Below are 18175 nucleotides of genomic sequence, written 5' to 3' on the forward strand. Positions count from 1 at the left end.
GCTCTTGCTGCTCCGGCTTTAAAAGCGGTTTTCCTAATCCCAGAAAAGGGAGCGTTCGAGGCCTTGTGTAGCCGGACGACGAACCTGGCTCCACAGCTCCAGACTTAGGTGCAATATTTTTTTCCCCACGACCACCTGATGCTCCACCACTACCACTACCCTCATTACCAGCTGACAATGAACGCCCCCGGCCACGACCTCTTCCACTAGACTTCCTCATTGTTTTAAAAACGTAACCAAACTAACGTTATTTGTTGCAGTCACACAACTTACACGGTGAGCTATAACTTCAGTATGATTTAGCTACCCCTTTACAGGTTGGTGAGACCACAGCGAAAATCAGGCCCAATGTTACACACTCTTTTTTTGGTGGCTGCAAATTAGAGAGATGCCGCACACGCAGGACTGTCACTGAAGCACAAATGTTAATATTAATGTCACACTATTATTTTTTTTTTATTTTTATTTTTTTCAGGAACACTTTAGAAACCCCCCAAAAAAAAAAAAATAGATTTTTGCAGGGAGAATTTAGAAAACAAATGTAACAAACTATATGCTTTCTATGGGCCACTGAGTGAGAGATGACGCACACAGGAATCAGGAGTGGCACACAAGCCCAGAGGCCAATATTTTTCTACCAATGATTGATGGAGTTATTTTCTCTGGTAGATTTTGGAACCCAAATCAAGGAAAAAAAATATAGGCTTTCTATGGACCACAAATGGAGAGAGAGAGAGAGAGAGAGAGAGAGATGGCACACCCAGGAGTCAAGACTGGCACACAAGCAGAAAGGCCAATATTAATCTCCCATTTTTTTGGGGGGTTTGTTTTTTTTTTTTTTTCAGGGAGACTTTAGAAAAAAAAATAATAAAAAAAATATGATTTTATCAGGAAGAATTTAGAAACCAAATAAAATAAAATTATTTTTTCAGGGAGAATTTATAAAACAAATAAAAACAAAAATAGGCGTTCTATGGCCCACTGACTGAGAGATGACGCACACAGGAGTCAGGAGTGGCACACAAGCCCAGAGGCCAATATTTTTCTACCAATGATTGATGTAGTTATTTTCTCTGGTAGATTTTGGAACCCAAATCAAGGAAAAAAAATATAGGCTTTCTATGGACCACAATTGGAGAGAGAGAGAGAGAGAGAGAGAGAGAGATGGCACACCCAGGAGTCAAGACTGGCACACAAGCAGAAAGGCCAATATTAATCTCCCACTGTTTTTTTTGTTTGTTTTTTTTTTTTTTTTTTCAGGGAGACTTTAGAAGAAAAAATAATAAAAAAAATATGATTTTATCAGGAAGAATTTAGAAACCAAATAAAATAAAATGATTTTTTCAGGGAGAATTTATAAAACAAATAAAAACAAAAATAGGCGTTCTATGGCCCACTGACTGAGAGATGACGCACACAGGAGTCAGGAGTGGCACACAAGCCCAGAGGCCAATATTTTTCTACCAATGATTGATGTAGTTATTTTCTCTGGTAGATTTTGGAACCCAAATCAAGGAAAAAAAAATATAGGCTTTCTATGGACCACAATTGGAGAGAGAGAGAGAGAGAGAGAGAGAGAGAGATGGCACCCCAGGAGTCAAGACTGGCACACAAGCAGAAAGGCCAATATTAATCTCCCACTGTTTCTTTTGGTTGTTTTTTTTTTTTTTTTTCAGGGAGACTTTAGAAAAAAAAATAATAAAAAAAATATGATTTTATCAGGAAGAATTTAGAAACCAAATAAAATAAAATGATTTTTTCAGGGAGAATTTATAAAACAAATAAAAACAAAAATAGGCGTTCTATGGCCCACTGACTGAGAGATGACGCACACAGGAGTCAGGAGTGGCACACAAGCCCAGAGGCCAATATTTTTCTACCAATGATTGATGTAGTTATTTTCTCTGGTAGATTTTGGAACCCAAATCAAGGAAAAAAAATATAGGCTTTCTATGGACCACAATTGGAGAGAGAGAGAGAGAGAGAGAGACAGATGGCACACCCAGGAGTCAAGACTGGCACACAAGCAGAAAGGCCAATATTAATCTCCCACTGTTTTTTTTGGTTGTTTTTTTTTTTTTTTTTCAGGGAGACTTTAGAAAAAAAAATAATAAAAAAAATATGATTTTATCAGGAAGAATTTAGAAACCAAATAAAATAAAATGATTTTTTCAGGGAGAATTTATAAAACAAATAAAAACAAAAATAGGCGTTCTATGGCCCACTGACTGAGAGATGACGCACACAGGAGTCAGGAGTGGCACACAAGCCCAGAGGCCAATATTTTTCTACCAATGATTGATGTAGTTATTTTCTCTGGTAGATTTTGGAACCCAAATCAAGGAATAAAAATATAGGCTTTCTATGGACCACAATTGGAGAGAGAGAGAGAGAGAGAGAGAGAGAGAGATGGCACACCCAGGAGTCAAGACTGGCACACAAGCAGAAAGGCCAATATTAATCTCCCACTGTTTTTTTTGGTTGTTTTTTTTTTTTTTTTTCAGGGAGACTTTAGAAAAAAAAATAATAAAAAAAATATGATTTTATCAGGAAGAATTTAGAAACCAAATAAAATAAAATGATTTTTTCAGGGAGAATTTATAAAACAAATAAAACCAAAAATAGGCGTTCTATGGCCCACTGACTGAGAGATGACGCACCCAGGAGTCAAGACTGGCACACAAGCAGAAAGGCCAATATTAATCTCCCACTGTTTTTTTTTTTTTTTTTTTTTTCAGGGAGACTTTAGAAAAAAAAATAATAAAAAAAATATGATTTTATCAGGAAGAATTTAGAAACCAAATAAAATAAAATGATTTTTTCAGGGAGAATTTAGAAAACAAATAAAACCAAAAATAGGCGTTCTATGGCCCACTGACTGAGAGAGAGAGAGAGATGGAACGCTTAGTACTGGCACACAAGCCCAAAGGGCAATATTAATCTCCCTTTTTTTTTCAGGGAGAATTTCTAAAACCCAAAAAAAATAAAAAATAGGCTTTCTATGGCCCACTATTTGTGAGAGAGATGGGACGCTCAGGACTGGCACAGATGGCACGCTCAGGACTGGCACAGAAGCCCAGAGGCCAATATTAATCTCCCTTTTTTTCTGGGAGAATTTATAAAACCAAAAAAATATTTAAATAGGCTTTCTATGGCCCACTATTTGTGAGAGAGATGGCACGCTCAGGACTGGCACAGATGGCACGCTCACAACTGGCACACAAGCCCAGAGGCCAATATTAATCTCCCTTTTTTCAGGGAAAATTTATAAAACCAAAAAAAAAATTAAATAGGCTTTCTATGGCCCACTATTTGTGAGAGAGATGGCACGCTCAGGACTGGCACAGATGGCACGCTCACAACTGGCACACAAGCCCAGAGGCCAATATTAATCTCCCTTTTTTTCAGGGAGAATTTATAAAACCAAAAAAAAAATTAAATAGGCTTTCTATGGCCCACTATTTGTGAGAGAGATGGCACGCTCAGGGCTGGCACAGATGGCACGCTCAGGACTGGCACACAAGCCCAGAGGCCAATATTAATCTCCCTTTTTTTCAGGGAGAATTTATAAAACCCAAAAAAAAATAAAATAGGCTTTCTATGGCCCACTATTTGTGAGAGAGATGGCACACTCAGGACTGGCACACAAGCCCAAAGGCCAATATTAATCTCCCACTGTATTTTTATCAGGGAGAATTTATACACCCCACAAAAAAAAATACAGAAAAATGAAAAGGCTTTCTATGGCCCACTATGTGAGAGAGATGGCACACACAGGGATGGCACTCTAGCAGAAATGCCAAATTGCCAATCTTAATCTCCCACCAAAAAAAAAAAAAAAAAAAAACAGGGAATGTCCTACAATTACTATCTCCCTGCCTGCAGTAATCTCAGCCAGGTATGGCAGGCAGCTACTATCTCCCTGCCTGCAGTAATCTCAGCCAGGTATGGCAGGCAGCAATAAGGAGTGGACTGATGCACAAATGAAATAAAAAGTGTGGACAAACAAAAAAGATAGCTGTGCAGAAAGGAAGGAACAAGAGGATTTGTGCTTTGAAAAAAGCAGTTGGTTTGCACAGCGGCGTACACACAGCAATGCAGCTATCAGGGAGCCTTCTAGGGCAGCCCAATGAGCTACAGCGCTGAGGGGAAAAAAAAAAAAAAAAAAACTTCCACTGTCCCTGCACACCGAGGGTGGTGTTGGACAGTGCAAATCGCTGCAGCACAAGCGGTTTTGTGGTTAATGGACCCTGCCTAACGCTATCCCTGCTTCTGACAAAGCGGCAGCAACCTCTCCCTAAGCTCAGATCAGCAGCAGTAAGATGGCGGTCGGCGGGAACGCCTCTTTATAGCCCCTGTGACGTCGCAGACAGCAAGCCAATCACTGCAATGCCCTTCTCTAAGATGGTGGGGACCAGGACCTATGTCATCACGCTGCCCACACTCTGCGTTTACCTTCATTGGCTGAGAAATGGCGCTTTTCGCGTCATTGAAACGCGACTTTGGCGCGAAAGTCGCGTACCGCATGGCCGACCCCGCACAGGGGTCGGATCGGGTTTCATGAAACCCCGACTTAGCCAAAAGTCGGCGACTTTTGAAAATGTTCGACCCGTTTCGCTCAACCCTAGCGGAAAGGAATCAGGTGGTGTAAGTAACAAATTGCTGTGGCATGAAGTGCCACAGCTTCATGCCACAGCAATTTGTTACTTACGCCATTCCTTTCCGCCCATTTTCTTCGTCCTCCTGCTGCCGGAATCGGCGCCTGTGCAGTCCGTGCATTCCGGCACCATTTTCTTGAAGACACACCTGCAGTGTGTCTTCAAGAAAATGGCGCTGAAAAGTGCGGACTGCGCAGGTTTCCAGCGCCATTTTCTTGAAGACACACCTGCAGTGTGTCTTCAAGAAAATGGCGCCGGAAAGCGCGGACTGCGCAGGCGCCGATTCCGGCAGCAGGAGGATGAAGAAAATGGGCAGAAAGGAATGGCATAAGTAACAAATTGCTGTGGCATGAAGTGCCACAGCATAATCAGGTCGCAAATATGTGCACGGTGTCCCCCTGCTCCCCACCCCCTGCTCCCGGCAGTCCGTGCCTTCCGGCGCCATTTTTTTCTGACACTCTATAATGTAACGCTAGGAGCGTCGCGCCTGCGCAGTCTATAAAGGCTTCGGACAGAGTGACGCTCCCAGCGTTATATTATAGATATAGTGTTGAGCATTCCGATACTGCAAATATCGGGTATTGGCCAATATTTGCTGTATTGGAATTCGGATACCGAGTTCCGATACTTTTGCGATATCGGATACCGGAATCGGAAGTTCATATAGTGCAATGATGCACTATAAAGGAGTGTGGGCAGGGCGTGGGTGGAGACTGCGTGTGTGAGTGTGGGCGGGGTCTGTGCGTGACAGTGGGGGGTCTGTGCCTGCCTGCCGGGGGTCTGTGTGGGCCTGCCGGGGCTCTGTGCGGCATGCCGGGGCTCTGTGCGTGTGTGCCGGGGCTCTGTGCGGGCTGCTGGGGCCCTGTGCAGCGTGCTGGGGCTCTCTTTGGTGTGTCAGGGCTCTGTGCGGCGTGCCGGGGCTTTGTGCAGCGGGCTGGGGCTCTGTGCGGGCTGCCGGGGCTCTGTGCGTGGGTGCAGGCATCGTCCGATGGGACTACAAGTCCCATCAGACGATGCCTAATACAGTGACAGTGATTTACACATTAGCCAATGATGGGACAGTAGTAGTCCCATCATCCGGCTATTGTGTTGAATGTAAAAAAACAAAAAAATACTACATACATACATTCTACATACATACTACATACTGTTGTGAATTCTGCTCTTGGGCTCCCTCCGGTGGTTATGAGTGGTAGTGCTGCGGTAGTTGGATCGCAGCATTTATCAGGTGTATCCATTTTTTGCAATTTGGGCTGGGCTATTTAAGTCCTGCTTTATCCTTTGTCAGTGCCAGTTGTCTATTGTTTTTGGAGGATTCACATCCATACTTGGTCTCTCCTGGTCTGCTGTTCATTTCTTCAAAGATAAGTTCTGGCCTTGTATTTGCTGTCCACCTGATGTGGACCTTATTGTCTGTGCATTTTCTTGTTTTGTTTTGTCCAGCTTTGTCTGTGTAGGATTTTTTGCAGCCAAGCTGTGTCTCTGGAGATGCAGATATACCCTCCATGTCTTTAGTCAGATGTGGTGTTTTGTATTTTCTGTGGTGGATATTTTCTAGTGTTTTAATACTGACCGCATAGTACTCTGTCCTATTCTTCCTTTTTAGCTAGTATGGCCTCCTATGCTAAATCCTGATTTCATGTCTGCGTATGTTATTTCCCTCTCCTTTCACAGTCAATATTTGTGGGCGGCTGTCTGTCCTTTGGGGATTTTCTCTGAGGCAAGATAGTTTTCCCGTTTCTGTCTTTAGGGGTAGTTAGTTCTTAGGCTGTGTCGAGGGGTCTAGGGAGTGTTAGGTACCCCCCACGGCTACTTCTAGTTGTGCTGCTAGTTCAGGGTTTGCGGTCAGTAAAGGTACCACCTTCTCCAGAGTACGTCTCATGCTGCTCCTAGGCGACCAGATCATAACAGTACAACTGGCCAACAATGAGTTAAATGCATCTCAGAAGAAGGGAAGGAAGCTCTTGAGCCATTTTTTTTCTCCAGTCTATTCTGTGTTCTCTTCCCTCTTAATCTCTGGGTGGCTACGGAACCTAGTATTAACATGAATGTTCAGGAGTTAGTTTCTCGGGTGGATCAGCTTGCTGCTAGGGTACAGGGTATTTCAGATTTTATTATTCAGACTCCTGCCTTAGAACCTAAGATTTCCACTTCTGATTTATTTTTTGGTGACATCCAAATTTTTGAGTTTCAAAAATAATTGTAAACTGTTTTTTGCATTGAGACCCCGTTCTTCTGGTGATCCCATTCAGCAGGTTAAAATCATCATATCCTTGCTGCATGGTGACCCACAGGATTGGGCATTTTCCCTGGAATCTGGCAATCCTGCTTTGCTTAATGTTGATTCTTTCTTTCAAGCATTGGGGTTATTGTATGATGAGCCTAATTCTGTGGATCGAGCTGAGAAGATCTTTTTGGCCCCGTGTCAGGGTCAAGAAGCGGCAGAATCGTATTGCCAGAAATTTAGAAAATGGTCTGTACTGACTAAATGGAATGAGGATGCCTTGGCGGCAATTTTCAGAAAGGGTCTTTCTGAATCCATTAAAGATGTTATGGTGGGGTTCCCCACGCCTGCTGGTCTGAGTGATTCTATTTCTCTGGCCATTCAGATTGATCGGCGCTTGCGCGAGCGCAGAGTTGTGCACACTGTGGCGTTGTCCTCCGAGAGGAGCCCTGGGCCTATGCAGTGTGATAGGATTTTGTCTAGAGCTGAACGACAAGGATTTAGGCGTCAGAATAGGTTGTGGTTTTACTGCGGCGATTCTGCTCATGTTATTTCTGATTGCCCTAAGCGTACAAAGATAATCGCTAGTTCTGTTACCATCAGTACTGTACAACCAAAATTTCTGTTATCTGTGACCTTGATTTGCTCATTATCATCATTTTCTGTCATGGCATTTGTGGATTCAGGCGTCGCTCTGAATTTAATGGACTTAGAATTTGCCAGACATTGTGGTTTCCCCTTGCAGCCTTTGCAGAACCCTATTCCTTTAAGGGGGATTGATGCTACACCGCTGGCTAAAAATAAACCTCAGTTTTGGACACAGCTGACCATGCGCATGGCGCCAGCCCATCAGGAAGATTGTCATTTTCTGGTGTTGCATAATTTGCATGATGTTATTGTGCTGGGTTTTCCATGATTACAGCTACATAATCCGGTGTTAGATTGGAAATCCATGTCTGTGACTAGTTGGGGTTGTCAGGGGGTTCATGATCACGTTCCTTTGATGTTGATTTCCTCTTCCCCCTCTTCTGAAATTCCTGAGTTTTTGTCAGATTTCCAGGATGTATTCGATGATCCTAAATCCAGTTCCCTTCCGCCACATAGGGACTATGATTGTGCTATTGACTTGATTCCAGGTTGTAAGTTCCCTAAGGGTCGACTTTTCAACCTGTCTGTGCCAGAACATGCCGCTATGCGGAGCTATATTAAGGAGTCTTTGGAGAAGGGGCATATTCGGCCATCTTCTTCACCATTGGGTGCAGGTTTTTTTTGTTGCCAAGAAGGATGGCTCCTTGAGACCGTGTATTGATTATCGCCTCTTGAATAAGATCACAGTCAAATTTCAATACCCTTTGCCTTTGCTTACTGATTTATTTGCTAGGATTAAGGGGGCTAGCTGGTTTACTAAGATTGACCTTCAAGGGGCATATAATCTTATTCGTATTAAACAGGGTGACGAGTGGAAAACTGCATTTAATACGCCCGAAGGCCATTTTGAATACCTAGTGATGCCATTCGGACTCTCTAATGCCCCATCTGTGTTCCAGTCCTTCATGCATGATATCTTTCAGAGTTATCTTGATAAATTCATGGTTGTATATTTGGATGATATTTTGATTTTTTCCGATGATTGGGAGTCTCATGTGAAACAGGTCAGGATGGTATTTCAGATCCTCCGTGATAATGCTTTGTTTGTGAAGGGGTCGAAGTGCCTCTTTGGAGTGCAGAAGGTTTCTTTTTTGGGCTTCATTTTTTCTCCCTCATCTATAGAAATGGATCCGGTTAAGGTTCAGGCCATTCATGATTGGATTCAGCCCACATCTGTGAAGAGCCTTCAGAAATTCTTGGGCTTTGCTAATTTTTATCGTCGTTTTATTGCCAACTTCTCCAGTGTGGTTAAACCTCTGACCGATTTGACGAAGAAAGGCGCTGATGTGACGAATTGGTCCTCTGCGGCTGTTTCTGCCTTTCAGGAGCTTAAACACCGATTTACTTCTGCCCCTGTGTTGCGTCAGCCGGATGTTTCTCTTCCATTTCAGGTTGAGGTTGACCCATCTGAGATTGGGGCAGGGGCCGTTTTGTCTTAGAGGAATTCTGATGGTTCCTTGATGAAACCGTGTGCCTTCTTTTCTCGGAAGTTTTCGCCTGTGGAACGCAATTATGATGTCAGCAATCGGGAGTTGTTGGCTATGAAGTGGGCATTTGAGGAGTGGCGTCATTAGCCTGAGGGGGCCAAGCACCGTATTGTGGTCTTGACCGATCATAAGAATCTGATTTACCTCGAGTCTGCCAAACGCCTGAATCCTAGACAGGCTCGATGGTCCCTGTTTTTCTCCCGTTTTGATTTTGTGGTCTCGTACCTTCCTGGTACTAAGAATGTTAAGGCGGATGCCCTCTCTAGGAGTTTTTTTCCTGATTCCCCTGGGGTTCTTGAGCCGGTCGGCATTCTGAAGGAAGGGGTGATTCTTTCTGCCACCTCCCCTGATTTACGACGGGTTCTTCAGGAATTTCAGGCTAATGAACCTGACCGCTGTCCAGTGGGGAAACTGTTTGTTTCTGATAGATGGACTAGTAAAGTGATTTCTGAGGTTCTTTGTTCTGTGTTGGCTGGCCATCCTGGGATTTTTGGTACCAGAGGTTTGGTTGGTAGGTCCTTTTGGTGGCCTTCTTTGTCGCGGGATGTGCGTTCTTTTGTGCAGTCCTGTGGGATTTGTGCGTGAGCTAAGCCTTGCTGTTCCGCGTAGTACGACAGCTGGCGCACTCCTAAATATGTGTAAGTGCAACATGGGTGGGGGTGCAGAACCAGTGGCTGGAATGTACTACACAAAGAAAAAAGGAAAGAAGCCACTACACAAATGTTCGCACACCACCTGATACGTATCAAAAAGGAACAACTTTAATGGGTAACACAACAGTAAAAACAATTAAAAACAATAGAACAAAACTCCCCCCGTCAGGTCCAAAAAAAACTCATAACTGTTATATATATATATGCTGCATAAAACATATGACTATAGAGCCGGCTGTGTTCACAATACGGTACCATGTAATATCACAAAAAGCAATACCATCAGAAACCGGGCATCCAGAGGGTCTGGGCCCCAATGCCCCAATGCCCTACCAAGAAAACTCAAGGGGGAGAGGGAGAAGGAGGACAACGCGCCCAACCCCCTCAAATGAGACCCCCTGAAAAGTCCAAACGATTATAGCGTTTGATGTGCAGACGCTTGAGACGTATGATAACGCCGTGCCACCCTGTAGAATGTAAGCAGGGACAACAATACCTGGGCACAAGCTGCAAAAAGACCCCTAGGCTTCCGTAAATGGTACCTAACTGGCCATATAATCACCTTCAGTAGGAACACACAGCCGCAAGTGGAGCAGGACCGACACGAGGGAGGACCCAACGCGTGTCGCGGTTACACGGACCGCTTCGTCAGGGGGAAGTCACTGTTGTGTTACCCATTAAAGTTGTTCCTTTTTGATACGTATCAGGTGAAGCCTTGCTGTTCCCGCACTAGTGGGTTGCTTCTGCCTTTGCCGGTCCCTGAGAGACCTTGGACGCATATTTCTATGGATTTTATTTCAGATCTTCCGGTTTCCCAGAGGATGTCGGTTATCTGGGTGGTTTGTGACCGGTTTTCTAAGATGGTTCATTTGGTACCTTTGCCTAAATTGCATTCCTCTTCTGATTTGGTTCCGTTGTTTTTTCAGCATGTGGTTCGTTTGCATGGCATCCCGGAGAATATTGTGTCCGATAGAGGTTCCCAGTTTGTTTCTAGGTTTTGGCGGGCCTTTTGTGCTAGGCTGGGCATTGATTTTTCTTTTTCTTCCGCATTTCATCCTCAGACAAATGGCCAGACGGAGCGAACTAATCAGACTTTGGAAACTTATTTGAGATACTTTGTGCTGATCAGGATGATTGGGTGGCGTTCTTGCCATGGGCCGAGTTTGCCCTTAATAATCGGGCTAGTTCTGCTACCTTGGTTTCGCCTTTTTTTTGTAATTTTGGTTTTCATCCTCGTTTTTCTTCAGGGCAGGTTGAGCCTTCTGATTGTCCTGGTGTGGATTCAGTGGTTGACAGGCTGCAGCGTATTTGGGCTCATGTGGTGGACAATTTGGTGTTGTCTCAGGAGGAGGCTCAGCGTTTTGCTAACCGTCGTCGGTGTGTTGGTTCCCGAATTCGGGTTGGGGATTTGGTCTGGTTGTCTTCCCGTCATGTTCCTATGAAGGTTTCTTCCCCTAAGTTCAAGCCTCGGTTTATTGGTCCTTATAGGATTTCTGAGATTATCAATCTGGTGTCTTTTCGTTTGGCCCTTCCAGCCTCTTTTTCCATCCATAATGTGTTCCATAGATCTTTGTTGCGGAAGTACGTGGTGCCCGTTGTTCCCTCTGCTGATCCTCCGGCCCCGATGTTGATTGATGGAGAGTTGGAGTATGTGGTTGAGAAGATTTTGGATTCTCATTTTTCGAGGCGGAAGCTTCAGTATCTGGTCAAATGGAAGGGTTATGGCCAGGAGGATAATTCTTGGGTTGTTGCCTCCGATGTTCATGCTGACGATTTGGTTCGTGCCTTTCATTTGGCTCGTCCTGATTGGCCTGGGGGCTCTGGTGAGGGTTCAGTGACCCCTCCTCAGGGGGGGTACTGTTGTGAATTCTGCTCTTGGGCTCCCTCCGGTGGTTATGAGTGGTAGTGCTGCGGTAGTTGGATTGCAGCATTTATCAGGTGTATCCATTTTTTGCAATTTGGGCTGGGCTATTTAAGTCCTGCTTTATCCTTTGTCAGTGCTAGTTGTCCATTGTTTTTGGAGGATTCACATCCATACTTGGTCTCTCCTGGTCTGCTGTTCATTTCTTCAAAGATAAGTTCTGGCCTTGTATTTGCTGTCCACCTGCTGTGGACCTTATTGTCTGTGCATTTTCTTGTTTTGTTTTGTCCAGCTTTGTCTGTGTAGGATTTTTTGCAGCCAAGCTGTGTCTCTGGAGATGCAGATATACCCTCCATGTCTTTAGTCAGATGTGGTGTTTTGTATTTTCTGTGGTGGATATTTTCTAGTGTTTTTATACTGACCGCATAGTACTCTGTCCTATTCTTCCTTTTTAGCTAGCATGGCCTCCTATGCTAAATCCTGATTTCATGTCTGCGTATGTAATTTCCCTCTCCTTTCACAGTCAATATTTGTGGGCGGCTGTCTGTCCTTTGGGGATTTTCTCTGAGGCAAGATAGTTTTCCCGTTTCTATCTTTAGGGGTAGTTAGTTCTTAGGCTGTGTCGAGGGGTCTAGGGAGTGTTAGGTACCCCCCACGGCTACTTCTAGTTGTGCTGCTAGTTCAGGGTTTGCAGTCAGTAAAGGTGCCACCTTCTCCAGAGTACGTGTCATGCTGCTCCTAGGCCACCAGATCATAACAACATACATACTACATACATACTACATACTACATACATACTACATACATACATACATACTACATACATACTAGATACACACATACATGCTACATACATACATACTACATACATACTACATACATACATACTACATACATACTACATACAGTACATTCACACATTACATACATTATATTCATACATTACATACAGTACATACATACAGACATACAGTACATTAAACATAGAGTTCATATTTACCATTACTTGTCACTTTGTTCCCCGAAGCCAGTGTCATCTGTACAAAAATATGAAAATAACAAACAACCAATATAATCCCTGTCTGCAGAAATTCAAGAGTGTCCCACGATGATCTCCCGTGGAGAACGGCAGCATCAGCTGGTGCGACCGCTCTCCAGGGGCTCCAGGAACACAATGACGGGAGGAAGGTATCCTTCCGCACTGTATTCCTCTGCCGCTGTAAAAAAAAATAGTCCCTAGTCTCAGTTTTGGCATTGGTGTGTGAGAAATTTTCCCACGCAGCAATTGCCATAAAGTGAGACTTTGAACTATAGTAACCTCAGTGATGCACTGCAGGAGCCATTGTCTCCTGTCAGTGTGTCACTGAGGGTCCTATAGAGCAGTGACATCACCCAATGTCACTGTTCTATAGGGGAGATCGTCATGGGACACTCATTATTAATTGGACTACGGCGGATAGGTAGTATGCGGTTTATTATTTTATGTTTTTTGCAGGCGCACAAGTGTGGTAAGTATGGTTAAATGAAGAATATTAAAATACTTTTTTCCTAATGTGTGTGTGTTTTATTAACCCTTTATTACTATTGGATTAATAATGGATAGGCGTCTTATTGACGCTTCTCCGTTATTAACCCGCTTAAAGTCACCTTACAATAGCAAGGTGACATTAACCCCTTATTACCCCATATCCCACCGCTACACAGGAGTGGGAAGAAAGGGGCTAAGTGCCAGAAATGGCGTATCTTACAGATGCACCATTTCTGGGGCGGCTGCGAACTGGAATTTGTAGCCGGGGGGGGGGCAATATCCATGGCCCCTCTCTAGGCTATGAATATCAGCCCACAGCTGTCTGCATGGCCTTTCTGGCTATAAAATATTGGGGGACCCCACTTAATTTTTTTGGGAGGTCCCCCTATTTTGATAGCCAGTAAAGGCTACGCAGACAGCTGCGGGCTGATATTCATAGCAGGCTACAGATATTGGCCCCCGGCCGTCGGCTTTCCCCCTCTGGCACAGAAAATTGCACAGGAGCCCATGCCGTTTTTTTCCATTTATTTATTCCCGGTTTTTCTCATCAGGCACAATTTGGATGATTGTTTTTTGAATATATTCACTCATCTCTACTCTGTATATTGTGTCCGCAAACTATTCTAGGAAAGTCTGCACTCCAGAAGGCAAATAGTGTTCCACACTCCTGAGTCTCACCGTATGGCAAAGCAGTACTGTACAGCCATATATGAGAAATTTCTACATTCAGCAGAAATTGTGGGACAAATTTTGGTGCCATATTTAGCCATTTCTCCTTGTGAAAATGTAAATTCTGAGGCTAAAACAAATATTTTTGTGGTGAAAATGTAATTATTTTTTCTTGACTGCCCAATGGTATAAAATTCTGTGGCACACTTGTGGTGTCCATATTATTATTATCATAACTATTATTATTATTTATTATTATAGGGCCATTTACTTCATGACACTTTACATGTGAAAAGGAGTATACCTAATAAATAACAAGTACAATAATCTTAAACAAAAAAAGTCACTATAAGAACAGGAGGAGATAGTACCCTGCCTGTGAGGGCTCAGAATCTACAAGGGATGGGTAAGGATACAGTAGATGAGGGTAGAGCTGGTCGTGTACCGGTTTGGTGGTAATTGCAAGTTGTAGGCTTGTCAGAAGAAGTAGGTCTTCTGGTTCCTTTTGAAGCTTTCCACGGTAGGCGAGAGTCTGATATGTTGTGGTAGAGGGTCCCAGAGTAGGGGGATGCGCAGGAAAAATCTTGAATACGATTGTGGGAAGAGGACATGAGAGGGGAGTAGAGAAGGAGACCTTGTGAGGATTAGAGTTTGCATGCAGGTAAGTACCGGAAAATGACTTAACAGATGTATGAAGGAGACAGGTTGTGGATGGCTTTGTATGTCATGGTTAGGGTTTTGAACTGGAGTCTCTGGGTAATGGGGAGCCAGTGAAGGGATTGACAGAGGGGGGAAGCTGGAGAATAGCGGGGGATAAGTGCATTAGTTGGGCAGCAGAGTTTAGAATAGATTGCAGGGGTTCAAGAGTGTTAGAAGGGAGGCCACAAAATAGGCGGTTGCAGTAGTCAAGGCGAGTGATGATTAGTGAATGGACTAGGACTTTTGCAGATTCTTGGCTGAGGAAAATACGGATCCGGGAAATATTTGTGAGTTGAAGTCAGCAGAAAATGGAAAGGTCTTGGATATGTGGCTTTAAGGAGAGAGCAGAGTCAAGGGTTACTCCAAGTCAGCGAGCTTGTGAGACTGGGGACCGTGAGCAGCCATTTACATTAATGAATAGGTCTGTTGGGGGAGTTCAGTGAGATGGGGGAAAGTTGATGAATTCTGTTTTGTTTGTATTAAGTTTTAGAAATCTATCGGAGAAGAAGGATGAAATAGAAGACAGACATTGTTGGATTTTGGTTAGTAAGGAGGTGATATCTAGTTCAAAGTGGTAGATCTGTGTGTCATCAGCATAGAGTTGATATTGCAAGCCGTAAGATTATATGAGCTGCCCCGGCCGAATGATCCATGTCTATATGTCCTTATGATCACTGCAACTCTAGATTAATTCATCAAGAGGTGTATTTTTTAACATGGTGTCACTTCAGAAGGGTTCTGCTGTTCTGGGACTTCAGGGGCTCTCCAAGTGTGTCATGGCATCGGTAAACCATAACAGTAAAATGTATACTATAATATGGTGCTCCTGAAAAGTATTTCTTGTTTACTTGTAGGGTATTGGCGCACTCAGGAGAAATTTTTACAACATACTAAAATCCATTTTTTCCCTATTAGCTTTTAGAAAAAAATAAAACTTGGTTCTAAAAAACATTTTAGAGGTAAAAATGTAATTATTCTTTCTCTACTGCCCAAATGAATAAAAATCTGTGTGGCACATGTGGTGTCAATATGATCACTGCACCCCTAAATGAATTCATTGGGCATTGGGGAGTGACATTTTTAAAATGAAGTCACATATGGAGGGGTTTCTGCTGATTTATCACTTCAAGGACTCTATCAATGTGACATGGCACCCTCAAACTATATATATATATATACATATATATATATATATATATATATATATATTTATACTAGATTGTGGCCCGATTCTAACGCATCGGGTATTCTAGAATATGCATTTCCCCGTAGTATATGGACAATGATGATTCCAGAATTCGCAGCAGTCTGTGCCCGTCGCTGATTGGTCGAGGCAACCTTTATGACATCATCATCGCCATGGCAACCATTATGACATCTACGTCGATACTGTGCCCGTCGCTGATTGGTCGAGGCGAATTCGCGGCAGACTGTGCCCGTTGCTGATTGGTCGAGGCAACTTTTATGACATCATCGTCGCCATGCTGTGCCCGTTGCTGATTGGTCGAGGCCTGGCGGCCTCGACCAATCAGAGAGGCGGGATTTCCAGGACAGACAGACAGACAGAAAGACAGACAGACAGAAAGACAGACAGACGGAAAAACCCTTAGACAATTATATATATAGACTAGCTGAAGAGCCCGGCGTTGCCTGGGCATAGTAAATATCTGTGGTTAGTTATAGCACCTCACTTCTCTTATTTTCCCATCACGCCTCTCATTTTCCAATCACATCTTTCATTTTCCCCCTCACATCTCTCATTTTCTCCCTCACACCTCTCATTTTCTCCCTCACTCCTCTCATTCCCCCCTAACACTTGTCATTTCAACCTCACATCTGTCATTTTCTGATCACTCCACTATTTTTCCTCACTCCTCTCATTTTGCACTCACACCTTTTAATTTTCACCTCACACCTCTCATTTTTACCTCATCACCTCAGTATATACATGTTTGTCATCTCCCTTATATATAGTATACATCTGTATGTCATCTCCTGTATATAGTATATATCTGAATGTCATCTCCTTCTATATATAGTATATACCTGTATGTCATCTCCTCCTGTATATAGTATATACCTGTGTGTCATCTCCCCTGTATATAGTATATATCTGAGTGTCATCTCCTCCTGCATATAGTATATACCTGCATGTCATCTTCTATATATAGCATATACCTGTATGTCATCTCCTCCTGTATATAGTATATACCTGTGTGTCATCTCCCCTGTATATAGTATATATCTGAGTGTCATCTCCTCCTGCATATAGTATATACCTGCATGTCATCTTCTATATATAGCATATACCTGTATGTCATCTCCTCCTGTATATAGTATATACCTGTATGTCATCTCCTCCTGTATATATATGTACCTATATGTCATCTCCTCCTCTATAAAGTATATACCTGTGTCTCATCTCTCCTGTATATAGTATATATCTGTGTGTCATCTCCCCTGTATATAGTATATACCTGTGTGTCATCTCCTCCTGTATTAGACCTCGTTCACACGTTATGTGCTCAGTATTTTTACCTCAGTATTTGTAAGCTAAATTGGCAGCCTGATAAATCCCCAGCCAACAGGAAGCACTCCCCCTGGCAGTATATATTAGCTCACACATACACATAATAGACAGGTCATGTGACTGACAGCTGCCGTATTTCCTATATGGTGCAATTGTTGTAGTTTGTCTGCTTATTAATCAGATTTTTATTTTTGAAGGATAATACCAGACTTGTGTGTGTTTTAGGGTGAGTTTCGTTTGTCAAGTTGTGTGTTTTGAGTTGCGTGTGGCGACTAGTGTTGAGCATTCCGATACCGCAAGTATCGGGTATCGGCCGATACTTGCGGTATCGGAATTCCGATACCGAGATCCGATACTTTTGTGGTATCGGGTATCGGTATCGGATACATAGAGATGTGTAAAATAAAGAATTAAAATAAAAAATATTGATATATTTACCTCTCCGGCGGCCCCTGGTGAGTCCGCCGGTAACCAGCAGGCTTCGTTGTTCAAACTCAGCGCTTTTAGGACCTGAGAAACACGTCCCGGCTTCTGATTGGTCGCGGGCCGCCCATGTGACCGCCACGCGACCAATCACAAGCCGCGACGTCACCGCAAGCTATTAGCGCGCTCATTTTTGAAAAATGAGCGCGTTAATGACTTTCAAAGACGTTGCGGCTTGTGATTGGTCGCGGCTACGCGACCAATCACAAGCCGCGACGTCACCGCAAGCTATTAGCGCGCTAATTTTTGAAAAATGAGCGCGTTAATGACTTTCAAAGACGTAGCGGCTTGTGATTGGTCGCGGCCACGCGACCAATCACAAGCCGCGACGTCACCGCAAGCTATTAACGCGCTCATTTTTAAAAATGAGCGCGTTAATGGCTTTCAAAGACGTAGCGGGTTGTGATTGGTCGCGGCTGCGACCAATCACAAGCCGCGACATCACCGCAAGCTATTGACGCGCTCATTTTTAAAAATGAGCGCGTTAATGGCTTTGAAAGACATAGCGGCTTGTGATTGGTCGCGTGGCCGCGACCAATCACAAGCCGCTACGTCTTTGAAAATCATTAACGCGCTCATTTTTCTTTAAAATTTAAAATGAGCGCGCTAATAGCTTGCGGTGACGTCGCGGCTTGTGATTGGTCGCGGCCACGCGACCAATCACAAGCCGCTATGTCTTTCAAAGCCATTAACGCGCTCATTTTTAAAAATGAGCGCGTCAATAGCTTGCGGTGA

The sequence above is a fragment of the Ranitomeya imitator genome, chromosome 4 (genome assembly GCF_032444005.1).
Source record: "Ranitomeya imitator isolate aRanImi1 chromosome 4, aRanImi1.pri, whole genome shotgun sequence".
Classification (NCBI taxonomy): domain Eukaryota; kingdom Metazoa; phylum Chordata; class Amphibia; order Anura; family Dendrobatidae; genus Ranitomeya; species Ranitomeya imitator.